Raw genomic sequence first — 8,930 nt, 5'->3', positions numbered from 1 at the left:
TTTGATTAATTAAAATGCCTTCTCTTGTTCTTCTCCCCACCGAAATCCAACGTTCTTCTTGATCACTTCGGTAAGCGGTGCGGCTAAGCTACTGAAATCCTTTAGGAACCGCCGGTAGAAACTAGTAAGTCCATGAAAACTACGAACATTACCTACACTTGTGGGGCTCGGCCAATCTTGGATTGCACGTACCTTCTCTTCATCAACCTGTATACCTTGTGCACTAACAACAAATCCCAAAAATACAAGCTTATCGGTGAAAAAAGTGCACTTCTTTAAATTAGCAAACAACCTTTCTTTCCTTAGCACATCTAAAACGAATTTCAAATGTACTACATGATCGTCTATGTTTTTGCTATAAATGAGTATATCATCAAAATAGACAACAACAAATCTGCCTATAAATGCACGCAAAACATGGTTCATAAGTCTCATAAAGGTGCTCGGAGCATTAGTCAAACCAAAAGGCATAATTAACCATTCATACAAACCATATTTTGTTTTAAAGGCGGTTTTCCATTCATCTCCTTCTTTTATCCTAATTTGATGATAACCACTTTTTAAATCAATCTTAGAAAATATGCAAGAACCATGCAACTCATCTAACATATCATCTAAGCGTGGGATAGGATGACGATACTTTACCGTTATGTTGTTGATGGCTCGACAATCAACGCACATTCTCCACGTCCCATCCTTCTTAGGTACAAGTAAGACCGGAACTGCACATGGGCTCATGCTTTCCCTCATGTGCCCTTTCTCCAACAATTCACTTACCTGCCGTTGAAGCTCCTTTGTCTCCTCGGGATTGCTCCTATAAGCTGGTCGGTTTGGAATGGTTACATCGGGAACAAAATCAATTTGATGTTCAATCCCTCGGATTGGAGGTAACCCATGTGGTGTTTCCTCGAGGAAGACATCCTCGTACTCCTGCAAAAGAGAAACAATAGAACTAGGCAAAGCAAGGTCAAGTTCATTAGTGTTTAAAAGTGCCTCTTTGTACAAAAGTACAATCATTGGCTTATTTGAAAACATTGCTCACTTGATCTCACTCACTTTTGCATAGAAATTCTTTTGTTTTCTCTCTGATTTTCTCTCAAGGGCCGAACTTTGATTTTCTTTTTCTCCTTCATTTTTCTCAGCCTCTCTATGATTTTCACTCTCTTTCTTTTGCTCACTCTCTTTCTTTTGATCACTCTCCTTTTGTAATCTTACTTGATCCTCGTATACTTGCTGCGGTGTCAATGGTACAAGAGTGATTGATCGTTGATTAAGTACAAAAGAGTAATTGTTCGTAAAGCCATCATGCTTCACTTGCCTATCGAACTGCCATGGACGCCCTAGCAATAAGTGTCCCGCTTGCATCGGTACTACATCACACAACACTTCATCTTCGTATTTACCGATTCGAAATGCAACTAACACTTGCTTGTTCACCCTAATCTCACCACTATCATTTAGCCATTGCAACTTGTACGGTCTAGGGTGCTTTACCATGGGCAATCCCAATTTCTCCACCATAATTGCGCTTGCAACATTAGTACAACTACCACCATCAATAATCACACTACATACCTTGTCTTTAACGTAGCACCTAGTGTGAAAGATGTTCTCCCGCTGTATTTCATCAACTCCTTTTGCTTGCAAGCTCAATGCTCTCCTCGCCACCAATGTCAATGCGCTAAGGGCTAAATACTCCTCCTCAGAAACATCCTCTAATGGCAGCATGTCATCAGTGTTGGAATCTTCATCATCGGTCACAATTTCACCATTGGCTTTCAACACCATGACTTGCTTGTTTGGACATTGACTTGCTATGTGGCCCCTGCCTTGACATCTAAAACATTTAATATCACGATTCCTAGAGGTAGAGGCTTCAATTTTACCTTGAGGAACGTGGCGGGTGGTCATGGACTTAGGCTCAAGTTTGGGCGTTTGTGACTTGTCCAGCGGCTTAGCATGACTCGATTTCCAAGAGGTAGAACTAGAGTTATGGCCTGCATGTGTCCCATTCCCTCTCTTGAGTTGTTGTTCCACTTTGATAGCCATATGCATCATATCTTCCAATTCCACATAATGCTGCATCTCTACCTTATCATGAATCTCCCGGTTTAAGGCAAGCAAAAATCTAGCCATTGTAGCCTCCCGATCCTCCTCTTCATTAGCATGGATCATAGCAATCTCCATCTCCTTGTAGTAGTCCTCTACGCTTTGACTCCCTTGTCTAAGACCTTGTAGCTTTTTGTACAACTCTCGGTAGTAGTAACTTGGAACAAATCGCTTTCTCATCACTACTTTCATCTCCTCCCATGTGTCTATTGGGTGTTCTCTATTCCGCCTCCTGTTTATCACAAGCTGGTCCCACCAAGTAATAGCATATTCAGAAAATTCAATCAATGCTAATTTTACCTTCTTTGTCTCGGAGTAATTGTGGCAATCAAACACGAACTCCATCTTCTTCTTCTTTTTTTCTTTTTTTTTTCACTTTTTTTTTTTTTTTTTGAGCTTGGTGCACTATTTTGACCTAGTGCACGTCACAAAATAAGAACAAGGAATAAAGAACACAAAAGGAACAAGATAGGATGATAACAGGAAACAAAAGATAAAGGGATAGAAAACTGATTTTAAAACCTGTGCTCTGATACCAAATGATGTGAACCCCGTCAAGAATAACGAGACCCAACAACGAAAGGGAACCCAAGATCGTTCTATGGACAAATTCAAATGGAAGACCTCGACCCGTTGTTTATGACAAACAAGAACCTTGGTATAAGGAAGACGCCACAAACGGTGGTGGAAACTCCGTTTGACAAGTCGAGATGAACGCCACGGGAATTCCCGATAAGTTCAAGTAGTTCTTCAAAGAACCAAAGAGAATAAACCTCACAAGTTTTATCAATGATATCTGAAAAACATTTACAGACTTAGATGACTATTTAAGGGCTCCTTAAAACTTGATAGACAAGAAAATATATTCTAAAATAACTCCTAATTGATACCTAACCATATTAGGAATAAAGTTTAACCTAAAAAGCATTAAATGCACCTAAAAACAAGGAAATAAATCACCTAAACCTAGAATAACGTTTTTTACATAGACCCAAAATATTTCATGCCAATTCTTAGCCTTGACCGGATCCTTCTAGAACTTGAATCAAGTTGATGATTTTTTGTTGCCCACGTGGATCATGCTCAATGGGCCTCCACGAGTTTGCTTGAGCCCATAACTCTTGGATGAGTCCGTTGAGTACATCCTTGAACTTCTTTGCTTGTGCTCTCGTAACCGGCCCAATTGGTACTTGAACGAGATCCTTTGAAGTGGTGCCTTGATCTCCATCAGATAGCCATGGGAGCATGGTGTAGGAACAGTTTAAGGAGAAACTGTCACCTCCGCATTAAATGCCCACAACTAACGTTCTGGCTGCATTAATGAGGAAATGACCCCTGAACAGTGCGGTCTTGGTTGCTGCAACTCACAAAAGGTTTGGGAAGGTGGCTGATGGGACAAACACTCGAGTAGTGACCTGCATGATCAACAAATGTAGGGCCAAGATCGACTGGAAGGGGATATATGAGAAACCCTTCAGGAAAAGGGGGGGGGGGGGGAGAGAAAAAAGGAGAATACAGTAGCAATTTGCATGATCTTGGAGACCTTTGTAACCTAGCACTAAAGAAAGAATAAGAACACTAAGTTCCTTGGACGAAATGCCTGAGGACAGAATTTCATACTTTAGTTCATATCCTTGTTATTCAATCCATTCATAACCGTGTCTAGTTGTTGTAATCCTCACTAAGACCTAGTTCTTAAACCTACTCTCTATAAATTTATTGTATTGGGCTAGTTGGGCTTGAGTCCACTCATCTAGTAGCAGAAGTGCTCAATCCCAGTCCTTGCACCTCTATTTATGGAGTTTGTCCATGCAAGTCAAAAGGAGTCAAAGGGTTAAATGCTTTAAACCCTTCCACTTTTGCTTCTGGCTAGATTTGGAAAGTGAAAGCTCCTCAAAAACTTATCATTTTCCTTTGGTTATGCTCTTACAATAGCATTCCGGTTAGAAGTGTTGGATTCAAGGGGTTTTACCATTGATCAATCATGCTCTCTTTGCAACAACCACTTGGAAACTATTGACCATCTTCTTAGGGAATGCCAGGCCTCAGTTAGTTTTTGGAATTAGCTTGGAATTCCTACAAAAGCCATACAATCTTTCGGCTTCTTGCTATTGGATTGGCTACATCTTAATAGTACTTGTGACTTCACTTCGAAACACCTCCATATTCCTTGGAAAACTCTCTTCCTTTTAGGGCTATGGACCATATGGCTAAACAGACACTTTGTGGGCTCTCCAAGGAAAGCAACCCAACCCCCCTATTGCCAAAATCTGTATTGCCAAGGCTGTTGAATTTCACTTTCTCATCCAAGGAGCTGACGCACAAAACCAAAAAATTCAGCACTTCGTTTCTTGACCAAGCCAGAACTAGGATGGTATAAACTAAACACGGATGCATCAATTCTGATATCCTCAAACTGTGCAGGTGGGGGTGGGCTTATTAGGGACTCAAATGGCTCTTGGATTAGAGGTTTTTCTAAACTTATTGGTGCCTCAAATTGCCTTTTTGCTGAGCTATGGACTTTGAGAGATGGCATGAGGCGACTCCAGAAATTTTTTCTAGGGTGTTCCTTAAGAAGTATAATTTTTCCCAGTGGCAACGGCTCCAGGAATTTTTCCCAAATGTATTGTTGTTTAGTTGTTTCATTAATTTGTTTGTCTTTTATAAACTATAATTTGTTATATTGTTGTTTTATTAATTATAAAATTATTAATTTTTGTTTAACCTAACATAATTTAATTTGTTTGTCTTTTATAAAGTATTGATTAATTAAATTATTAATTATTATATATTAGTTGCTTTCTCCAATTAATTATTGGTTAATTAATATCCCAAACAAACAAAATTAATTAGTTCAACTAATTACTATGGTTGTTTGATACTTCCCTGCTTGGAATATCACACTATTACTTAACAAAAAAAAAAGTCAATAAATTTTGCAGCACAAAAATATATAGGCCGTATAGCTTTAGTCCAAGTCTAAAAAAGAGTGATTTATTACATATTTTATGACCATTAGTTGAACTAATCAACTAGCATACAACACACAGCCATATTTATTAATTATTAGTTGCATACTTGCACTAGCACTAGCACATAGCACACTTGCACTACCTCGGCCCCATGCCCCCATCTACCTTCCAGTTCAACAGACAAAGCCCAATGTCCCATGGCCCCCAATCACAAGACTAAAACCAATCAGATAAAGCCAATTTATTGTATCTCACCAACAGACACCAACACCAACACTAAAAGACAATTAATAATCTTACCAACACCAACACCGGATATTCTCAAAAAAAAAAAATAATAAAATAAAAAAAACACCAACACCGAATAAAGGCATAAAGCCAAAAATAGGGTAAATATTACTCAGAGAGAGAGAGAGAGAGACTGAGACTGAGATGAAATACCCTGAGGTTGAGGGAGCAGGGAGGCCTGAGGCTGATGGGCGACGCCATCGGGCATTGTGGCGAGGTGAGGAAGACCGATCAGGCAGCACGTTAAGATGTAGTTTCCGTCCGTTTGAATGGGAGATCGAGTTTGAGGCCCGATCTGGCGAGCGATCTCCTCCGTTCGTTCCGTTGGTTGTTGTCGTCCGTGGTTGTTGTGTGACTTGCGTCTGTGAAGTGTTTGAGGCTCGATTTGATTTCAGTATATTTGGTTAGGTTTTCTTTTCTTTTCTTTTTTTTTTGAGAATTTATGGGTTACTAGGTTTGCTACCATCTATTGGGCTTGATGTCAGGCTTGCCATGGACTTGCCGTCCATTGTTTTTTTTTTTTTTGGAGAATCTGTGGGCTTGCTGCTTGCCTTGCTAAAATTTTTTTTTTTTTTTTTTTTTTTCAGATTTTAGTTCAAATATTTTTTTTTGGGATTTTTTTTTTTTGCCCTAAAGTAGAACAAATAAAATATATATTTTTTTAGGGTGTTCCTAAATTTTTTTTTTTAAGGATAAACAAATAAAAAAATTTTAATTATTATATATATATGTGGGGGCCGGCCCAAAAATGATGGGCTATTCCAAACTCAGGCCCGTCCGAGGAGCGTCCTATCCAAGGAAAAGCCTCGTATGCAGCATTACCCAATCCCAGCAGCTCGAAGGAAACCCGTCCGAGAAGTAATTCCTCCTCGGACATCACGAAGCCCAGACGAGAAACTCTGCTCAGCCATTTCAGCTCACCTTCCCAACATATAAAATGAATTAAGTCCAAAATATCTCACGGAAAGCTACCACCACATTAATTGCGCCCCAACCACCCTCTTGGCCGCATTAATGAGGAAAAGACTCCTGAACAGTACCACCTTGGCCTCTGCAACTCACAAAGGGTCTGATGAGGGCGTCTGATGGGACAGGTGCTCGAGTGGATGCTTGGATGATTAACAGGTGTAAGGCTGGGATGAAAAGAAGAAAAATATATAATGAAGTGGAGTCCCTCAAAGGAGGGGACGAGAGAACTGTATCAGAAACAAAAAAGAAATAAAATCAGACTTGAGAAAGATCCATTCTGGTGTTTTTCTATTTTCCTTTTTGCAAACCATACTGCCCATGCACAAGACCGAACAAGTTCACTGAGGCCAAGTTCTTTGACCCATCCTCTACAAATAATTATTGTGGGTTGCGCTTTGGGCCAGGGCCTAATCAACACGAGTTGGGCCAGGAAAATCGTGTAACCACAATATATATATATATATATATATATTTTTTTTTTTTCAATTCAGGGTGTTCCTGGGAACACGCTGGGACCAACGTGGCGTCGCCACTGATCACTATGGCCAAAAGCCTCAACATTACCAAGCTTGTTATTAATGTTGATGCTGCTAAAATCATTTCCCTTTTCTCTAAACCAAGTTGTGATAATCGGCTAACCCAACCTATCGTGGATGATTGCAGGAAGATGATCCAAGCTTTCCAGGAATACCACATGTAGCATTGCTTCAGGGAAACTAACAAAGTTGCTGATCTTCTTCCTAAACTTGGCCATGGCCAATCTGAACCTTTTTATTTCCTATGTAACGCCTCCTTTTGTTGTCATGGAGGCTCTTTCTTTTGACTGTTATGGTGTTCCTTGTACCTGTTTAATTCAGGCTCCAACTGCTTATGATTAATATGATTAACCCCGTATTCTACCAAAAAAAAAAAAAAAAAAAAGGAGTCAAAATCATGAAATTGAAAATATTTTATCATTTTTAAATTTATGTTAAGTCTAAGGTCAACTGGAAATTAATAATATTATAAATTATTAATAGGATTGGCTATATATAGTTTAAGGCTTTTATTAATATTTAAATATTAATCAAATAATATTTATTTAACTTTCAATATTATAAATTTTTTTCAATTTTTTTTTGCTTAATACTACATGTGGGGTCCAATAATTTGTGGCCTTGACCCATTTTTACATTAAGGCCCAAGGCCCAAGCCAAGGAAGGTTATAGCCGAGAATAGGTAATAAAAGTCCAAATAGTTTTTGAGACACAGCCGAGGATGATTCTGTCCTCGGCATATCCGAGATCTCCCTGAAAGGAAGGGCAAAAACGGTATAGGAACAGTTTGGGAAAAAATCTAAAATATCTAGGTCAATAGAGAAAGGTACGCTGGATAGTATAACGACCAAGGACAAAGGGAAAGCTGCCCTTACTGCCATTCAATACTCTGCACCTGACAGAGCTATACTCTTCAGCTTTTACAACCACCCCCAACCACTCTGGGTATGGGTTGATGGGACAAGTATCAGTCCTGGAAAATCGAACCCCACACGTGGACGTTGGATAAGGGATACAGGCTAGTATAAAAGGAAAAGTAAGCAATCCGGAGAAGGGGCTGGGAAAAATGGCCAAAAACCAGAGCCTCCCAGCCCGCCTCCAGGAGAACAACTCCTAGGGCGAACACGATTTAACTATGTATGAACACCACGAAAAAGCCACCGTCTGGTGACCAAGGCCTAACCTTTCAAACCCACGCTCTATAAATGATATTGTTTGGGCCTTTTTACGTGCGAACCCAGTATCGTTTTGGGTCGTTACAAATCGTGTCCTTACAATTGGCGTCGTCTGTGGGGAAGGCTTGCGTCTTAGCACAGATGATGGTTTGAGACAATCACTCACATCATTTCAAACAGCTGGGTGTAGTGTTTTAGCACAAAGTTCCACTAGGGGCTACGTTTCTTCACTAGGGGCTGCGCTTCGTAGCGTCAGCCGCACGGAGGGTTCTAAGGGCTTGGCCGAGGAGCTAATCCCCCTAAACCAAAGTCCCGAGCCATAGCCGAGGGGTTAATTCCCCCAACTACTTAGAAATCAAGTTTTGGACAGAACCAAGGTATTGCATGGTCCTCGGACTCAAACCTATGGGGAAACCAACTACTTATCAAAATCAAGTTTTAGGCAGAACCAAGGTATTGCATGGTCCTCGAACTCAAACCTATGGGGAAACCAACTACTTAGAAATCAAGTTTTGGACAGAACCAAGGTATTGCATGGTCCTCGGACTCAAACCTATGGGGAAACCAACTACTTAGAAAGCAAGTTTTGGACAGAACCAAGGTATTGCATGGTCCTCGGACTCAAACCTATGGAAAGGTCAGCTACTTAAGAAGAATTCTAAGTTGCTCAATCCTCGGATCAAATACCAGAAAAGGTTAAGGCTATGAAAGTTATTAGGAAGATGGTGAAATGCCTTATTACTCAGCAACCTGCAAGGGCTGTTCATTTTTGGGTTATATGTCCTCGGATGATTACCTCCTACATCGTACCGAGCATTCAGCTGTCATCTCGGCTATTTTGGGGTAAGTATTGTTTTCTCAGGTCGGCGTTATTATGCCAA

The sequence above is a fragment of the Quercus robur genome, chromosome 5, assembly GCF_932294415.1.
Source record: "Quercus robur chromosome 5, dhQueRobu3.1, whole genome shotgun sequence".
NCBI lineage: Eukaryota > Viridiplantae > Streptophyta > Magnoliopsida > Fagales > Fagaceae > Quercus > Quercus robur.
The sequence above is the reverse complement of the archived record's forward strand: the minus strand, read 5'-3'. Positions refer to the sequence as shown.